At 38.7% G+C, this 20,685-nt stretch overlaps 1 long non-coding RNA gene across 1 annotated transcript in view; it reads right to left on the bottom strand.

Moving 5' to 3' along the window:
• Positions 1-20,129, bottom strand: part of LOC128198535 (uncharacterized) — a 96,153-nt gene extending 76,024 nt beyond the window's left edge. The window contains exons 1-2 of the long non-coding RNA XR_008251292.1: positions 19,974-20,129; positions 1,548-1,585 (exon numbers count right to left, since the gene is read on the bottom strand). This is a non-coding gene — a long non-coding RNA (uncharacterized LOC128198535). The remainder of the gene's footprint in view (positions 1-1,547; positions 1,586-19,973) is intronic.
• Positions 20,130-20,685: the final 556 nt, after the last annotated feature.

Below are 20,685 nucleotides of genomic sequence, written 5' to 3'. Positions count from 1 at the left end.
AATTTCTATACCTTTAAATCGAAAAAACATAAGCCATATTATTTTATTTGTCATTTATTTAAAGATTTATTTGTCATTTATACGTATAATAAGTATTTTGCAAAAATACAAAAAAAAACCCACGGCGTAACGATATGTGCTACGAATATTACGTTACGCCACGTAAAATTCAAAATTCATTTATTTAAATTAGGCTTTTTTTACAAGCACTTTTGAAAAGTCAGGGTTATGTCATAATTTAATTAAATAGTAGTAATAACAGTTGAAAAGTTAAAATTAAATTTAGGGTAAGGGTTCCAAACTCGCCTAAGTCCGAGAAGAGCCCACAATAAAGTCAGCCAAGGTTTATTTAAACACAGCTCATTTAGGAGCCATTTAGCCACTACCTACCTTACCCACCTCAACATATATGTTTATTGCTCACAATCGCCAATGTAGCGCGTGTGTGGAGGGGCGAACAAAAAGCAGTGTTCACATCCATACGACGCGATGATCTGTATAGCCATTGACACAGATACAAGAGCGATATCGTTTCTATTACTTTTTTGCTTTTCTTTCATTCTTCTATTACACTTTTTAAATTGTGTGAAACTTAGCTTATTTGTATTTAAATTCGCGCATATTTATGTATTTTCTACGTCCCGTACACGGACTTATCTAAAGATAAGATCCGCAGAAGAACCAAAGTCACTGACGTAACTCAGCGAGTCGCGAAGTTGAAGTGGCAATGAGCAGGGCACATAGATCGAAGAGCCGATGGACTTTGGGGTCCTAAGGTGCTGGAATGGCGAACCCGCATCGGAAAGCGCAGCGTTTCTGTTGGCAATGTTGATGTGAGACCGATAATATTTAATCATTAAATGATATTCAATAACGACGAATCTATTTCAAGCTCCAGGCGTTTATAAAGATGAACAATATTGTAAAGAAATACATGTTAAGGGTTAATTAAATAACTTTGTTAAGGGTCCGCTTGCAATAGAGTATTCTTTGTTTAAAACTAAATAAATAAATAAAACTCCTTCTTACAACACACACTAATCATGAATCGTAGAGTAATCCCTGACCGTAGCATGACGATCTCTTTCCGATGTTGAATGAAAAGTTCAGCAAATAGGCTCACAACATTTCAATTATTTTAATAAATTTGACGTACTTTTCATTAAAGTTTATAAGTTCTAATAGAAGTTAGAAGTATCATAACATTATACGTGTGAATAGATAGATCCGTATATGATGTAAAAACATGTAGAGAGACTACTAATTAATAAACTTTAGCTCGAACGATTATTACTTACTTAATATGTAAAATAGTTAGTATTATAATTTCTCAATATTATAATAATTAATTATTCTATCTTTAAAGTCTTATTTCAATATCATAATATCTTTACTATTTAATATTAATTTAACATTCATTTAATTTATAATTAATGCAAATTTTAACAAATAACTGGCAATTTAAATTATCACTAAGCTTTCCCCAATTTCTAGACTTTTATAGAATACCAACTTGGCTTTCTCTTGTAGTTTAAAAGTGTACTTACAGATTCCAAATTTACGTATTCCACACAGCAACACAAAACTGGAAATAAAAAATACATTGTTAATCATATTCTTAGAAACACGGCAATAACTCACGTGATACAACGTCGGAGTATGTCCGACTAGTTTTAAACCCATATGGGGTCCTTAGTCATGAGTTGGTTCTTGCAACGCGGCACGACCCAAACTGCAACGCGGCGGTGTTTTTTTTTACTCAGTCCCGCATATGTATCAGAATTATCAACTCATATTCGGCTCACTGCTGAGCACGAGTTAGGTTAGCAGGTTAGTTATGCAGCTTTCCTCTGGAGTCCTAATATTTTTCCTTCACCGTCTGAGACACGTGATATTTAAATTCTTAATTTCTTAAACTCCACACAACTGAAAAGCATGCTCCGGACCGGATTCGAACCTACGCCCTCCGAAATCGGCAGTGATCATATCCGCTGAACTATCACGTCTCTTATATACACAAAACTAATGTAATACTGCATGCATATGTATCTACATAAAATACTAATATATTATAGAGGTAAAGTTTGTGGCGTTGTAGGAGGTAATCTCTGGATCTACTAAACCGATTTTGAAAATTCTTTTACCAGCCCCGTTATTTTTGAGTGGCACAGGTTATATTTTATCCCCGTATTCTCACGGGAAGGAGAACTACGTGGGTGAAACCGTACATAAACACAAAACTAGGAACAGTTAAATAAGAACAAGTTGTTTTGTGGTCGAACAATTACATCCGCCATAAATAACACTTCCAATAGCCGAACTCTCTCCGATAAAAACGTTTAAAAACAATTTTAAAATATAATAACGGTACAGAGCGACAGCGGAGCCGCATCCCGCCGTAATATCGCACAATACGGCCGCTTCGATACGGCTATAAAATATTTCAATGGAGTTTCGTTTTTGTACGAAGTGCGAGGCGTAATGGGATCGCGTGCGACGCCGTTGCGTAACGTCGGCCCACGGCTCGCTGTTTTAAGCGATTACTTGAAAAGGCTGTATAACCGTGAAATCTAAAGTTGATTCCCAACTCAGTGATTGTTATTTTCCTATTTTGAGACAAACCCTCTCTCCTTATTGGATTCTTTCTTATAAACATTGCAGCATGTGTCAACGCAGCTCTAATGCGGGAGCGATTAGGGATGATTAGACTTCATGGCATAATAAATATAAATGTATAATTGTACTATTTCCATATAAAGAGGAAGATCAGGATCAGGGTCGTGATTTTTGGAAGTCCAAAAAATTCAAAATTCAAAATTAAAAATTCATTCATTTCAAGTAGGCACAGTTTACAAGCACTTTTGATACGTCAGTTGACTATTTGTAAAGATTCTACCACCGGTTCGGAAGGCAGGTTCTGCTGAAAAGAAACTCAACAGTTGCTCTTTTAAAAAATACAATATTATAATTTACAATTGATGACAACATTACAATTTCTTAGTTTTCCTTCCTGTGTGAAGGTGGAAGCTGATCCAATGACCTCCAAGAATCTTTATGATTGAGGAACTCATCAATGGTGTAATAACCTCGACTAAGTAAATGTTTTTTTACACATTGCTTAAAGCTATGCATTGGCAGGTCCCTACAAAAGACTTATGTCCTGCAGTGGACGTCCATCGGCTGATATGATGATGATGATGTATTAACTCTATTTAAAAGTGTTTATACCGTCGTATAATATAAACATTAAATATAACATGTACTTCTAAAAGTTGCCAGTTTTATTTTTCGTGCTCTAGCACAACCTCCAACTCTTCGCGTTATGAGGCGCGCAAAAGCTTATAACTTGTACCACACGTAAATTGAAAATTCTCACGAGCATAATGGCCACCTGACCTCGGCGCGCAGTTCTACGGCCCCTTCAATTAACTGCGTTTTCAAACTTGCACAACGCTGATTGACTTCAAGGCATTCATCCCAAACGTTCTGATATAAACCTTTATATCTAACGTATAACTCGTACAACCTTCGCTTGTTGATTGAACAAAGAATTCGGTAGTTAATGGGAGTGCCGTTAACATTTATGAGGTTGATTTATGTACAACCTCGGATGTAATAGTTGTAGGTAATCTGTTGAAGGAAATTGTAAAACATTATCTTTGAATAATAAATACTTTACATTACATATCATGTTCGTAGGAATAGGCAGAGATCATCCTATTACTAAGATTTGCTTATTTTGCTTCTTCCATTCTCATCAATCCTTATATGCAAGTTCATTGGCTAAGGATACTCTTGACCTGGTCTTTATTGAGAATGTCCTGACTCTGGTCCCAAAACGTAAGCCTTGATCTTCCCCTTCAAATACCCACTCTTGCATTATAAATAAATCCCTTTTGTTAGTCTCCTTTTATTTATGATCTCCATATCTAACATCAAAAGTATAACCAGTTTTTTTAATCACAACCATGTGTGGATGCTGCCCTCATCGCGGATACCAGTTCTTCATTTAAAGACAGACAACGAACACAGAGAACAACATAAGAAAAATATAAATTCTTAAAACTAACCCAAAACCATGCGGGATTTACAACAACTGCGCCAAAAGTCGTAATTTATTTATGCGCAGTGCTGTGACCTTCAAATAACTATGATTGGCTAAACTGTTCCTTGAAGTGTGTTATAACTAGTTATATGGGTGCTCGTAACTTTGTAAGGTAGTTAGCCGCTGGTATGGGGAAGACTGACCTAATGAATGTGTGCCCGCGAGCCGGAGATAGCACTAACTGAGCGCTAACTGACTAACTGTACTTTAGTACCTCACTCGTATTAATGCTACAATTTGCAAACTCGAACTTTGTAAACAACTCATCCAAATATTAAGTAAACCAGAAACCTTTATAAAAGTGAATAAATATTATGACCTAACAAATGAACTAACTAAAAATGGCTATGTAGTTAGTCTGTACGCCATAGAAGTAGGCTCGAGAAGATTACTAGCAAAATCTCTCTATAACTTGCATAAAGACCTCTCTTATGAAATTTTCTTTATTTAAGAAACTTTCTAGTTGTTAGGTGCTTTTAAATTCTAGTTTACTTTAAAATTGTAAAAACGTTACATTCATCTGTCTGTAGCGACAACCTTTATACATCGTTAGTCCCAACTACTGGGAATTTTTACTAATCAGCGGTTTGGAAAACATGATTGCAAACAACATCATATAGATTACAAGATACGCGCAAAAAATATCCAACAAGAAACCCAGCAATCGAAAAACATTGATGCAAAGCGATTGTTTCCATGAATCTTACAATTTTGTTAGGTTCAATTTGTCTAATGGCAAGTCTAAGACCACTTTTGAAATTAGATGAAAAAAAAATCAGACAAAATTAGTACTCTGTTTCAATTGCTGGTGTAACTAAATAACACAGAAGACCTACAAAACATTGGGAAAATTCAATATCACAGTGGAACAAAGAAGTGAAGAATGGAATCCAATGTAGTTAAATAGTCGGCCAAGAGTGGAAGGAAAATATTTGTCACGTTTAAAAAACCATGATCGATAGTCTTATTAATCTGGGAATCGTCATAGTTACTACAAGTCGTTTACCCCGGCTGTTGACTAGCGTGGGAACTCTTCTAGCTTTTCTAGCATTGTCTATTGTGTGCATAGAAAATTGTGGCCATAACTATAGAAATACAACCGAATACCAGGACTAAAAAAATGCTATTTATAGCAATCGTGTTACATCTGGCTCATACATTCTGGTCATTTAAAGAGAAAACCAGGAAACTTATAGATACCATCGAAATGTGGGAATTTAGAGGCATTTTGGCCATTAACTGAAGTCATATTTATTATACCATTGTAAATGTTCAGCGTCGATTCGACTAGAAGCGTGAATTTTTGCACGTGGCAAAGATTCCGGTAGAAGAAGCGTAAAAAGTCTCGGATTCGAAACACCTTAGAGTGGACAGGTAGCACGACTGCATAATTGTTATGCCACGTGAAAAGAAAGGAAGTTTATACGTCGAAGAAGTAGATTTATCATCCAGAGTAAATTTTTTAAACCTTGGATTTAGATGAATGAAAAAGAAATGTAAAATAGAGTCAAACGGACACGGATCCGGAACGAATGGACAACGGATGATTCTATATTTTAGAGTCCCTTTTTCCCTTTCCCTATCAGGTAAGGAACTCCAAAAAATGGATCAAACGTAAACTAAGGCACATCTGCTAGTGGATATAAAGATAGCCACAGGTTTAAAGGAGAGGTATTTAGTCTATGGCCAATAAAGCATTCCTTCCGGCAATCTGTCGACTCTCTGATAAGGATCGACTTATCGCGCGCGTGGGCTGTGACGACACCGCCCTCGGGGAAATGGACACCATGCTTTGGATGCTCTATTCTAGTTTATATACATCTTATGTACACTGTCTTTCTAAAAAACTAACAAATATACTTTTCCCACAAATTTTTACTTTAGAAACATTTACTTTTTTTTTTTTTTTTTATTCTTTACAAGTTAGCCCTTGACTACAATCTCACCTGATGGTAAGTGATGATGCAGTCTAAGATGGAAGCGGGCTAACTTAACTTAAATATTCTAATTAATATAAATTCTTCAGAAACTTCAATTGATGTCATAACTTGTAGCTATTACCATAATAATGTTTGGCGGTCAGAGTGTGACAAGCTTTTCTGTCTTTCACAATGCTCTTCAGTAGTGAGTAATTGAGTCTAGTCGAAACTGGATAACTCTTTAATGAAAGAAATGAAAGCAAAAAAGAAAATTATTTTACTGGACACACACACACACAATACACAGAAGACAAAAAAAATCCAACCACTTCAGAAAACTCACGTCCGAGTGAAGTTTGATATGGGGACGTGCTCTCTTAGGCATTAGCTTTTCTTCCAAGATTAATCTTAATTAAATAGAACAATCGTCACTTAAAAAACAATTGGCAAAAATTCTTCAAAAAGAAAAAGACGTGTTAACAAATGTTACATAATTATTTCCTTATACGGAACCCGCAGTGGGCGAGTTCTATTCGCACTATTGTTTTGGTTACGAGAAGAGTCACTATCGGCGGGTATCGTGGGTCATTTTTTGCGTACCGCTAGCCGAGGTGACAGGTTGCGTAACCAATAACATAATACCGATACGACCTTTCGCCGGTGAAAGTGAGCACGATAATTAAACAGGTTCTGTCGTGATGGACACTGACACCTGGGCTACGGAGCTTTGCTGAGTTATTAGTGCAGTTCCCAAAGTGGGTTCCGGGGACAAATCACCAAGGTTCCGTGAAATTATTTAATTATCACAGATATGCGCATGCTTCTGTCGGAAATAGGTACAGGTTTTTTTATTCTTTACAAGTTAGCTCTTGACTACAATCTCACCTAATGGCAAGTGATGATGCAATCTAAGATGGAAACGGGCTAACTTGTTGGGAGTACGATGAAAATCCACACCCCTTTCGAATTCTACACGACATCGTGGCGATACGTCTTGTAGGGTGGTAACTAGCCACGATCGAAACCTCCCACGAGCCAATACCGAAAAAAGAATTATTTTCTGATTTGATTTGTGAGGAACCTTCTCACATTACGCGCCGTCTCAAGCGTTACTTTAAGCCTTTTGTATAAACCTGTTATACAACAGTTGAGTAAATAGTTTTTATTATTGAAGATTCCTATATAATTGCGTCAAGAGTTTTTCAATGAACTATAAATAAATATAGTATTTTAGCAAACTTTTTCATAAATTCCCATCTACGTGATTGCATGAAGATTGTTTGACGAGTAAATAGGCAAAGAGTCGCAATGTTAACGCAATTATATCGGGTGCAATTAAAAAGCCATAATATCACGTTTAACAATATAGATACACATCAACACGGCGATAAACGACAAAAAACACAATTATAGTGTACCCTCAGCGTAGATGAGGAACAAAAGAGCTTTTTTACTCCCTTAACTAGTGCAAGATCCAGCCGCTAAAGTAGAAGAGGTTAATGAAACATATATAACATAGAATGAAACATAACATGACATAATACATCAAGCCAACTGCTGTATTTCTGTTTATAGTTTATATTTTTCAAAATATTACCTTAAAATAATTTTCGTATCTGGAAGCAACCTCTAACACGTCATAATATTAGCGTCAGAATTCGTGACGCTCCGTAATCTTTTATTTTGCATTTTAATCGATCAACGATAAATAATCATAATATACTCAATGCTGGCATCCAAAAATAATGTTATCTGCACAAAATAATATTATTTAGTAGGGTAAATAAGACAAAAAATTATCTACTTACTTATTAAAATATACATATCGATATAGAGCACAAATGTGCTCGTTAAGCTCCTAGACTATAGACCTACAGACAATGTATCGCTGTGGTCGGTAATGGGGCGGAATGTTGTCCCATTTCCGACTGCGCCGCCGACAGATTATGTGTAATCGCCCTCAGCTCGCGATTGATCTCTTACACTATTGGTTTGTGCCGCGACTTCGTTCGAATCTGATCTATAAATTTACGTATCGTAACATGGATTAAGGATATACGGATAGCACATAAAGAAAGCAGAATTCATAAGAGATAAATAATAACTCCGGGAGCCATGATAGCCCAGTGGATATGACCTCTGCCTCCAATTCCGGAGGATATGGTTTCGAATCCGGTCTGGGGCACGCACCTCCAACTTTTCAATTGTGTGGTGTGTGTCATTTTGAGAAATTAAATATCACGTGTTTCAAACGGTGAATGAAAATCATCGTGAGGAAACCTGCACACCAGAGAATTTTCTTAATTCTCTACGTGTGTGAAGTCTGCCAATCCGCATTGGGCCAGCGTGGTGGACAATTGGCCTAACCCTTTTCATTCTGAGAGGAGACTCGAGCTCAGCAGTGAGCCGAATATGGGTTGATAATGTAGATGATGGTGAAATAATCATTAACAACATTGCCAGGCCTTCCGGGGATATCGAGCTTCGACTCACCACACTGCTCCGATGCAGTGTAACGCAATGTTTTTGGCTGGTGAGAGGCGTCGGCCGCGGCTAGTTACCACCCTACCGGCAAAGACGTACCGTTAAGCGATTTAGCGTTCCGGTACGATGTCGTGTAGAAACCAAAGGGGTGTAGATTTCATCATCATGCTCCCAAGTTAGTCCCCGTACAACGTCAAGGGCTAACTTGTATAAAATGTTTAGAAATTAAAAAAAAACAAATCCGGAACAAGGTTAACCCGTGTCCACCTAGTTAACAAAAATACAAACTAACATCCATTGCGAGATAGAACACGCTGGAACCATCTAAATCGCGATTAAGTGAGGTCCCATGGACCGCGGTCGCTAAGTAACGGGCCAGCCTTATCTGTTACAAGCCCAGCACCGACAAAACTAAGGTATTAAAGTTGTAACAGGACGGATGCGATTCGACGAAACGCTGTATATCAGCTGGGATCAGATCGGCGATAGAAATCGGTCAGTTCGCACGACCTGAATGAACTTCTTTCCGCTAACATCGACTAAGCTTCACACTTAACGGTTAAAATCTGATGCGTCCAGGATTTAATCCCGACTTCAAGCCGGGATCCCGGAAGGAAAAAGAGAACTTCTAACCTGTGTTCTAGCCTTACTCCTGTGTGGTATACCAATTTCCCAACTCTTTTATATTGTTTGGAAGAAAATTATTCAATATTTCAAATCCCAATCGACGTCTCGAATTCGAGATCTTTTGATCGGAAGTGAAGTAGCAAGCCTATGAGGCAGTCACTGACACATACAGAATTATATTACGACTAGCAGACGTCCCGCGGTTTCACCCGCGTAGCTACCGTTCTCGTGGGAATATGGTGAGAATATAGCCTATAGCCTTCCTCGATAAATGGGCTATTAACACTGAAAGAATTTTTCAAATCGGACCAGTAGTTCCTGAAAGTAGCGCATTCAAGCAAACAAACAAACAAACTCTTCAGCTACTATTAGTATAGATACAACTGACCATGATGGATGGCGATGCATGGACAAAAGAATGATCTAACTGCTAAGATTCAAGTTTCATCCCTTAAGTGTAAGCCATCTACAAAAGCAAAAGCACACGCGAACCTTTTCCGATAGATATAGAAAGGCTTGCGTGTTTTTTCGCGTTTGTTTTTCCAAACTTGCTGTTCTTTGAAATTCGAAAGGGCATTCCATACGGTCGATTACACGGGCCTCTGCTAGTCAATAATAATATAAACTGTAAGCAAAAGATATGCCTTGGTTTAACTTTATAACGATGGGTTGATGTAGTTGTGCGTAGGCCCGTTAGAGGGCGCGGCGGATGACGCGGTAACTAAATCGCGAGATAGCTGCTACATGCTTTATGGCCTTCGTCGACAGCGCCGAGCTACAGCCATTTACAACTGCTATGCCGGAGTTTTGCGGACTTACGATTATATGCATGTTCTGGATGCAAAGTACTGCTATAATCATCATCGACTTCTAAAGGTATACGCTTAGCATTTCTCCTATTAAAGAGGAGCGGGTATTTGGAGCAGACACCCATTACACTGTTTTAATGTTGATTGGCAGGCTTTTCTGTCTTGTAGTCTGTAACGATAGTATACCTATCAGATTACAGTGACCGGGATTGATAGCTTTACATGCTCTCTGTGACTCGGAGGTGTAATACAAACAACAGGCCTCGGGCTGTTGCTGAAATTCTTGGAAGAAAGGATTCATCGGCCCAGGACTCGAACCAAAGACCAAATTATAGGTAAAATCATCTAGAGTTGCTTGTGATACTTAGACCTCGAGTTAAAGGGATGTTCCAACTTATGTAGTTCGTCGGGTAATTAAGATCATTGACACACCGTTGGAATCGTCATCAGGGAAAACTTTGAAAATTGTGAAACTATAACCGTGTCGATACATCTACGCGCAAGTTCATCTCAAAGAGTGCATTGGTCAAACTAACCCAGCAATGGTGTAAACAATGGATGTATTCACACGTGCTGCGAGTGATGTCGACGCGAGTGCTGCGAGTGCTGACGCTGACGCTGATTGCGCTGATTGCGCAGAGTTGCGTCAGCGCGTGTGCTAATTGTTGGGACAGAGCGTGCGACGAACGGGACCGAGCCGTGCGAACGGTGCACTACACACTCGCTGGGAACACAACCGATAACAGATGGTTGCAAATCCATTTCGGATATGTAGGTATATACATATCTCAGCAGAAACGAATTAATGACAAGGCTAGGCTAAGGCTGTAAAAAAAACTCAATGGAGAGCCAATCTTTTAACTCTACAAACCAGACACTCCTGGGCTTAGTTTACGAGCACTTCTGAAACGTGAGCGTTTTAGTATAAGATAACGGTGATAACGAAAGACGAAAACTTAAAATCAAGTTCAATTATTTAGGTAGTTATTAGTGTTCTGCGTGTATTCTAGTCTTAAGTTCGCTACCCTACATCTTACACTTTAGTTAGCCACGTGCAGACAGAACAGTAGGTACACCGTTTTCAGCTTTATATCATCTCAAAAATATTTGTAACAGACCGCGTTGCTATAAGTTACAAAAATATAGCCACTTGAATGTATAACATTTCAATTTCCAGACCACCGAACGCGGAACACAGAACTCGCAATTCACAATGCCTTGACTGTCTGTGCGGGCTTTTAATGTTAAGAAAAACAACCGGCGAGTGTGCGCGATCCCGCGTCCCCGACACACGATACGTCTTCCTCTTGCGATGCTATCGCGCGCACAATGCGCTGTCGACAACACGGAAATCGTCTCCAGCTCCGATGTTAAAAACTGTTGAGCGACGGCTTATGTTGTTGTTAGCTGATTTTATAAAGGACTATTCGATTAAGGACCCCCCGCATGTGGATGTGGGAGGTCTGAGATCCTAATTCCCGTCGTCGTGAAAGAGCAGGTCTACGGCCATAATATTAGACTGAAGATGATCGATTTAGGTGTATATATTTAGAGTGATCGAGATATGACAAAGGATTAGCACACTGAAGTAAAAGAGGGCAGGCCATATTTGGCCAGAACATGGGCTGCTGGGGCAGACGTGCTCTGGAGTGGAGACTACGTACCAGACGCAGTACAGGACACCATGCAGCTCTATGGTCCGACGACCTTAAAAAGGTAGTGGAAAATAGCTGGATGAAGAAGGCAGAAGAACATTTTTATTTTTTATTTAGTCTTTACAAGTTAGCCGTTGAATACAATCTCAACTGATGGTAACTGATGATGCAGTCTAAGATGAAAGTGGGCTACCTGGTTAGGAGGAGGATGAAAATCCACACCCCTTTCGGTTTCTACACGACATCGCAAATCGCTTGGTGGTACGTCTTTGCTAGTAGGGTGGTAACTAGCCACGGCCGAAGCCTCCCACCAGCCATACCTGGAACAATTAGGAAAATATCAATCGATCCAGCTGGGGATCGAACCCAGGATCCCCGTTCTGTAAGTCCACCGCGCATACCACTGCGTCACGGGGGCCGTCGGAGTTGTCCAGCAGTGAAAGAAAGAAGACTAAGGTCACAGTACACTAAGATTGCTTTCTTCTTTAAAGTTTGATTAAGATCTACTTGAAAATATAAGATACGATTAAGATGAATACGATTTTACGTATTTATGGAGGTAGTTGGTTTGACGGCCGCGTGGCGCAGTGGACAGTGACCCTGCTTTCTGCATCCACGGCTGTGGATTCGATCCCCACAACTGGAAAATATTTGTGTGAAGAACATGGGTTTTTTTCCAGTTAAGTCCATTTATAAGTGAACAAACAGTAATTAGCACGTAATAATTATGCAATTGTATAAAACCGTTGACAGCAAGTCATAAGTAACTTTGTATTAAGTACTACACACATTCGCACAAAACCACATACTCTCACGTCTCACGGCGTCTATTTAAGAGCGCGCAGCGCATCGGTAAGATATGGATAAAATTCGAAACGCGAACGAGACGCCGAATTATGAGTTTCACGTGAGTGAAAAGCACGGAGCGATTGACGCGCGACGCAAATTTTATGACATGAGCGCCAAAACCATTTTTACCTAATTGCAAGTAAATTAAACAACATAACAAAAAAAAATGGCCATGTTCAATATATATACCTAATTTTCTATACAAAACGAAAATTTAAGAAAATAAGTTTTCTTTTCCTGAGATTGAAAGCAAAATGTGAGCAAAACATGTATTTTTCAAAAAAAATAAACTATCGAGAAAAGTTTTACAAATTGTGTATTTTGTGTAGTCATAACGAAGCTAACACTTTGAAATATCATTTACCCAAATATCAGGCTCCTGACTTTTCCAGAATCTGAGATCCAGAACTATTTGTAACCACCAATTTACATATTGCACACTCTTAAATATTTCTATAAGTTATTACAACGTTACGAGATGTTTTGTAAACAGTTAATTGTATTTGAATTGAAATGCTCTCAATTGTTGTAGAATAATAGATTTACATTATCTTTTACGGCACTATTATGTACACCTTTCTATGCAAAGTATCAAATCAATTCATTTCAATTGGTTGTAAAATAAATAACATTATACGGACGTGGAGTGTTAATGTAACATTTAATGTATCTATACTTATAATAAAACTGGTCGAATTCTATACATTTATCCGCAATTTGAGATTTTACTTATACCATTTGTAACAACGAAAGAAGAAATCTTTGTCTATGCAGGGTCGGGTCTAGGTTCGAGTTCTTGGTCAAGCTATGGAAACGGAGGTAGGATAAATAGGTTAATCTGTTCTAGAACATTATCATTAACACCTGACAGTGATACAAGACCAAACTTTTACACTCAAAACTACGAATATCTTAAAGATCCAAAGTGAGTTCAACTCGAACCTTTGGACGTAAGAGCACGAGCTGAAAACTTTTAGCTTTATAACATGAGGAGGGTCTGACCAACAGTCTCTTAGTCTGGTGTCAGTTATTAGTATTTAGAGTGCAAATATAATTTGAAGAGTTCCCTAGATTTCTCCAGGATCCACTCATCAGACCCTGACATGAATACTAAGATACCATCTGGAGAGTATATCCTTTCAAACAAAAAAATAATCACCCAAATCGATTCAGGCGTCTTCGAGTAACCGGTGAACATATAAAAAAACGCGTTGAACTCTAAACTTAGGACGTAAGAGTATGAGCTGAAAAACTTCATCTTTGTTTACATGAGGAAGGTTTCGCCACCACAGGCTATTAGTCCATTAGAAGGGACCTAGAATTAGTTCACGGTGGGTAAAAAGTATCGAAGCCTATTGAGTAACGCTACTTTGTGGTTACTTGTTGCTAACTGGTACTAAATGGGGTGAGCTTGTCTGTGTGCGTGCGCACTAAGTCAAATAACTTTACTTGGTTATTATCTTGTTTGTGTGCGACTGGTTTAGGATACTTAGAGGTAGTAGGACGCCTTGTGGTAGAGTTCATTCTGTGTAGTACTACCACAAGGTTTAAGTTCATACTTCATACTTTATTCCGCCTACGCAGAAATAGTGGTATAGCAGTCTTTACAAATATTCAATCTTGATGTGCCAAAAGTGTTTATAAATTCATAGACAGGTAAAGCATTTACTTGAAAGACTCGAATTTTGATTTTGATTCTTGATCAAGTAGTTTTGTTACCACAGAGAACTTCTGTCAACATCTATTTTTTTTCATTTTCATTTGTTAGTGTCGCTCATTAGTCACTTCGGTTCACGAGGACCTGGATTCGAGTTTCAAGTAAGGATATAAAATAAGTATCTTATAACAAATCACTAAAAATTCTCAGCCCGGGGAAGGAAAGGGTTACAACCATGCCATGCCTTGGAGAGTTATGTTAAGTCATCGATTGTTTAAATTAACTGAAAGTGGTCGTCTGAAGGTTGTGGTGGTAACATCCCCCTTATGGCCTCAAACTCGCATTGGAGCAGAGGGGTTGGACTACCCTCCATCTCTTGTAGAGAGGGAGAGATGCGTTGCCCAGTAGATAATTAATTAATTTATTACTTCCTTATATCCATTGATCGAGTGCAAAATGCGAGTAAGAACTTCTTCGCACTTGGGTTTTGTTACAGATGTATTGTAACCCATTTACATAGCAATTAATACGTGTTTAGTAGCGAACTGAACAGTAAACTAGACAAAACGCACAAAACGGTGGGAAATATTCAACAAAGGCGAGTTCCCTTTATTTTTGCCGCCTTTCTAACTATGTGTGACGTAATACTACGTGAGTATTTATATGTACCTAGATTCTGCATATAGTATGTAACTCTTTGCGCGTTGGTCTAATAGTTAGCCTATGTGGATTCGGATCACGAGGTCCTGAGTTTGAATCCCGGGTCGGATCATGGAATGCCTCATCATTACACATATTCGGCTCACTTTAGGGCACTAATCTCCTCTCAGATTGAGAGGGGTAGGCTAATAGTCTACTACCCTGGCCCTATGCGGATTTGCAGTCTTCACAACGTCGAAAATTAAGATAATTCTCAAGTAGGTATGCAGGTTTTCTCTCGATGTTTTCGAGAGAATTTCCCTTCACCGTTAATACGTAATATTTATTTTCTTAAAATACACACAGCTGAAAAATTTAAGGTGTATGTCCCAAACCCGATTCGAACCTACGCGCTCCAAATCGAAGCCTCACCGGCTCACTGGAACCCCCTCATGGAATGTCTATTGAGTTTTTATTCCTTCTAAGAAATTTTCGGTCAAAATTCTCAGCCTGGTGTTGGGAAATTAATTAATGTTACATTTTTTTTCTTTAAAAGTAATGTCAGTGATATGTACGGTCATGTTTGTTTAAGAACTTAAGCAATTCTAAAAAACGAAGTGTAAGATGAATGCGGCCTAACTTGTTAGAAGGAGGATCATGTAGGAAAATCCACACCCCTTCCGGTTTATGATAACCTCAATCGGCCCAGCCGAGGATCGAACCCAGGACCTTCGTCTTGTAAATCCACCGCGCATACCACTCCACGGAGGCCATCAACATTCTTTCTTTGAAGTACATATTTCTTAAATAGAAATCTACTAAAATAAAATGAATAGCTTTAGCTTAGTTACGTCAATAATTTCGTTGCGAGGCGCCCTTTGTTTGAGTAACGAATAGAATTACGAAAATTAGCAGCCAATAGTGGCGCCTGCAGCTGTGCACACAGACGCCCAGTCGCACAGAACTGGGCTAATGTACACAGATTTGTGTAAACAGTACGATAAACGATTTTATTGTTAAATATTACGCAGTATTAGGTACAACTTGTGATTATTGTTCTAATATTTCGTTACTTAAATAAAAACTAGTTGATGTCGCGCGGTTTCACCCGCGTGGTTCCCGTTTCCGTAGAAATACGGGGATAATATATAGCCTTCCTCGAAAAATGGGCTATCTAACACTGAAAGATTTCAACTCGGACCAGTAGTTCCTGATATTATCGCGTTCAAACAAACAAACAAACATTTCAGCTTTAATATAAGTATAGAAGATTTAAACTCGTTAATAACTTAACTTCGATAAGCAGTAATACTTAAACCGAAGTATAATGAACACGAGATCACGGTCTTGAGATTGGGCAAAGAGGGAGCGTCACAGACAACTGACCATAGAGAAGAAATGTAACTTTTTTTTAAATATATCTACTTAAAGTTATATCGCTTTAGCCTACAAAAAGAAATGCTGCCAACGTATCTACGCGTCCCATACTAAAGCATGCCCCATAGACCACGGCACTATTGTCATCCCGTCGGGCCTCTTGCCGTCATCCCTGAACGAACCGGGAGGTTCTAATTGCGCAGGAATAGCGGCAGTGGCCAGTGCGCGACGAATTATATCGTTAATAATACCGTGGTGATACAAACGACCAGCGCTTCTGCTGCAGCTGAGCCCATGATGACCAAATTGATCCACGCGGCTACAATTTTTTTATTGAAATTTTTGCAACCACCAATTATTATTTACAGTTTGACACCACATGCGGTTTCACTCATGTAGTTTCCAATATAGCCATATATGTTTCCAATATACATGTCACTCGCTGATAATGTAGTTTTCCATTGGAGAGAGAAATTTTAAAATTCCTAATAAAATCATGGGATGGGTCCCAGAACAATCAAGAAACGGAGGGCCCGTGACATTTTGCCAGACCTGTCATCTGATAGTCACGCCACTGGTTTTCGGTATAGATAGTTAGATGATCGTGATAAAGCCGGTCAGTAAAGTCAGAATAATTGCTGATAATGTTACGTCGGCCACAGACGCAGAAGATACAGCGCTGTCTGCAACGCGAGTAGGTATGTATGGCAGTGAAAACATCGAAACCACACCAGCGGGCCTAAGGTTCGACCAAACTACGTACCTCGTGCAGAGAAATAGACAAATGACAACCAACAGTAACACAACCGGAATTATCGCCTTCTTTTTATTGCGTTGGGGCGAAAGAGATGGGACTGAGACTACCACGCCGCCATTGGTTGATATTGTCTATTTCTCTTAACGAGATTGGTCTTTGGTCGCATGCTAGATAAACAGATATTTTTTCACTATCAACGGGCGCTGCAGAAGACTGCGCTGGCTTGACCGTCTGTAGCCGGCGTTAGCTGCGTAATCCAAAAACACTTTGTGTGCAAAAAAACGTTAAACAATAGGTGGATATAAAGGTATAATTAAAATCCGCTGATGCATCGGAATACAATCGTGCAGGAATGTTTACTACGTTGTAAATGACTTCTAGTTTTTGTTGATTGCCTGGTAATCAATAGAGCTGATTGCTGTGGCAAATCTGAGATGGATTAACAGGGAACTTATGAAACGAACTTCTTTAAAAAGAATTACCGGCTTTATAAAACACTAGCTGACGCCGCGCGCCCGCGTGGTTCCCGTTCCCATAGGAATACGGGGATAATATATAGCCTATAGCCTTCCTCGATAAATGGGCTATCTATCACTGAAAGAATTTTTCAAATCGGACTAGTAGTCCCTGAGATTAGCGCGTTCAACCAAACAAACTTTTCAGCTTTATAATATTAGTAGAGATTAAGATGTACCACTAAAAACGATCTACTGATCTGCTTAAGCGTATCTTAAATACTTGCATTATGTTCAGTGGGTGCCGCCTTCAAACCGATCATGATATCTACCATACCACTATCGATTTTTCGTACATTTTGCGTTTTATAAGGTCGTTTGAATTTTCTTTCCGTGACTCCTGGTCTCTAAGTACATAAAATAATAATAGGTCTCTAAATTATAATAATAGTCTACATATTACAATCTAGCAATTGAATGCGATCTGATCCTCCCTTAGACCTCCCTCAAAATCCGTTCTTAGCGCATGTCTACTAACTATTAACTACCTCCCTGATATAATTCAACTTTTTACGTCAAATGGTTTTCGAGACTTTTCGCATTTATATGTATATTAAGATTAGGGTCTACCTACTTATAAGACAAAATTTGGAGCCTGCTGCTTAGACAAGACACACCACGCCATTCCAATGCGGGCTGGCGGGATCGGACGACGTAACGATCACTGTTAATGACACTACGAACGCGCTCTTCCAAAGCACAGGTTTTCACACACTCTAACCAGGATTTCATGGTTTGATTCCATCCACTGGTAAAATTTACATGAGTCTTTGTAGGTACCTAATCATAATCCCATAGTCCACATAAAAATGAGAAACGAATATCTAGGTAAGTTAGATAGGTACCTACCTAGATAAATAGTTCTAGCCTGAGCTGTGTTACGGTAACGGTCATTGACCTCGATCATAGTCCGGCGATGGTAATTGTTTAAATGGTCTTTGTTTACACCTACAGACATTATTTTTTATTATTTCTTGTTCATGAGCTTAATACTTGTACATATGTTTTCTGTGGTTATGTGGTCACGTAAAAATCCTCCAGACTTATAAATGATTTGGACTATTACATACCTAATTCCTCCATTCACCAGATCATCTCGCCGGCGTACACAGGGTATTTAACTAGAGTATATATTAACGTACAAATTGTACAAAATAATAAACTCTTTCTCCATAGATTCGTAATTAATTCCAAGGCTAGACGGTGCATTTCTGCAATTATGGAGTGCACTGCTCGTTTATCTTTTACCTTCCTACTTAATGGTCTTCCTCTTCTTCATATCATCATCATATCAACCGATAGAGTCCACTGCAGGACATAGGCCTTTTGTAGGGACTTCCAAACATCACGGTCCCGAGCCACCTGCATCCAGCGAATCCCTGCGATTCTATATTTTGAGCAAACTTTAATTTCTGTAGCACATTCTTCTTTCTTCAGAAGATTATGCCCAGTCCTTTGATTATATACCTAGTTAGGTAAATAAACTACACAGCCAAATGGAAACTTATATTTTTAAAGCGAAAGTAAGGTGTAAATGTGTACATTTAAGTTTGTGTGAGTGTGTTTGTTAAAACTTCACGCCGTAACTTTTATAACTGATTTGACTTTGAAGATTAAGTTAAGTTAATTTTTAGTCGTACCTACCTACATAGATACCCTAGATGCACATAGGCTACTTTTTCTCCCAGAAAATGCCAAGGTTCCCGCGGGATTTGTGAAAAACTGAATTTCACTCGGACGAATTCGCAGGCGTCCGCTAGTTATTACTATTTTTGAGATGTGTAGAAAATGTGTACTTAACTATGCGAATAAAAGAAAGTCGATGCTCATTAAAATGCAGATTTTAGAATTTCTACTCGTTCTGATAACACTCGCCTAATAAATACACATATCTATCTACCAGCGGCGAAGAGTTCATACAAGCCGATTTCCGCCGGGTTACCTTTAAAAATCCATGCATAATCATTGTTGTACTACATCTAAATTTATGAGAAACCGGAGTTGGTCTCACGCTGTATGAATTTCCTTTTCTTTTAGACGGCTTACCGTCATCTAAATTCCATCCTTCGCCACTGCTATCTATCTACATATCTAATCTACCTAACTTAAACTTTTGCAATTTACTTTTGCAGATAACTAGATCAATACCTGAAAAAGTGAACTTACCAATAATAAAATATTATTTTGAGACAAAAGTTACGAAAAATCTAAGGATGATAGATAGGTGGATAATGATAGGAATTATGTACTTTTATTAAGTACGTAATAGAAATAGTAATCCTTGAAATTTTTTGCAAAAATGACAAAATAGTCTATAATAACCTACGTAAATATAAAAACTTGGAATTCTCACCAACTCTTGCCCAAGTTACCAACAAACAACACTTTCAAAATCGTGTCAAAGAAAATTGCATTGCTTACTAAGCCGTTATAGGAATTTATTTATTACAACTATGTAGCAATTTCACGTTCATTAAAATAGATCTCCGCAAACAGATCAAAGCCTACTTACTTAAATGACTTAAAACTGTTTAATGTAACAGTAAATTAATGAAATAGATTTAAAAGAACACAGCTTACCTGTTATTGTAGATCCTGGAAGGTAAAGTATCACAAACACAAGGCAAAACACAGTTTTTTCGTAAACACAAACGATAAAGTTGGCACCCGCGGCAACACACGACACGTACGCATCCGTCGGCGCACCGGCCCGTTATGTCCGCCAGTCGCACTGCGCCCGCGCACTGTGGAAAGCGGACAAGGTTTGATGGCAAAGATTATTACAGATGTTTCAACTTAAAGAGTAAAAAATAGGTAATTTTTCCAAGTCTAGTAAACACGCAACAGACACTGGCCGCTTGGTCTACTTATGCTTAGCCCTTCATTATCATCATCATTATCAGTAGATAGACGTCCACCTCTGGACATAGGCCTCTTGGGGGTCGCCATTCTAGCATCTTGCGACCCCAAGTCCATCGGCTCTTCGCACTATGCGGTCGGCCCATTGCCACTTCAGCGTCGCGACTCGCAGAGCTGACATTGACTTTGGTTCGACTGCGGATCTCCTCATTTCTGATTCGATCACGCAGAAAACTCCAGGCGTAGCTCGTTTCATCGCCCGCTGAATGACTTTGAGCCTTCTAATAATGCCTATAGTTAACGACCAAGTCTCGGATCCGTAAGTCATCATTGGCAACACGCACTGTTAGACTCACAAGATATTATATACACGCACACGCACAAGATATTATATAGCCCTTGCAGTCGACTAATGTAAATGTTCTGAGTTCTA

This window comes from Bicyclus anynana, chromosome 1, assembly GCF_947172395.1.
Source record: "Bicyclus anynana chromosome 1, ilBicAnyn1.1, whole genome shotgun sequence".
Taxonomy (NCBI): Eukaryota; Metazoa; Arthropoda; class Insecta; order Lepidoptera; family Nymphalidae; genus Bicyclus; species Bicyclus anynana.
This window is presented reverse-complemented; position numbering and strand designations above follow the sequence as displayed.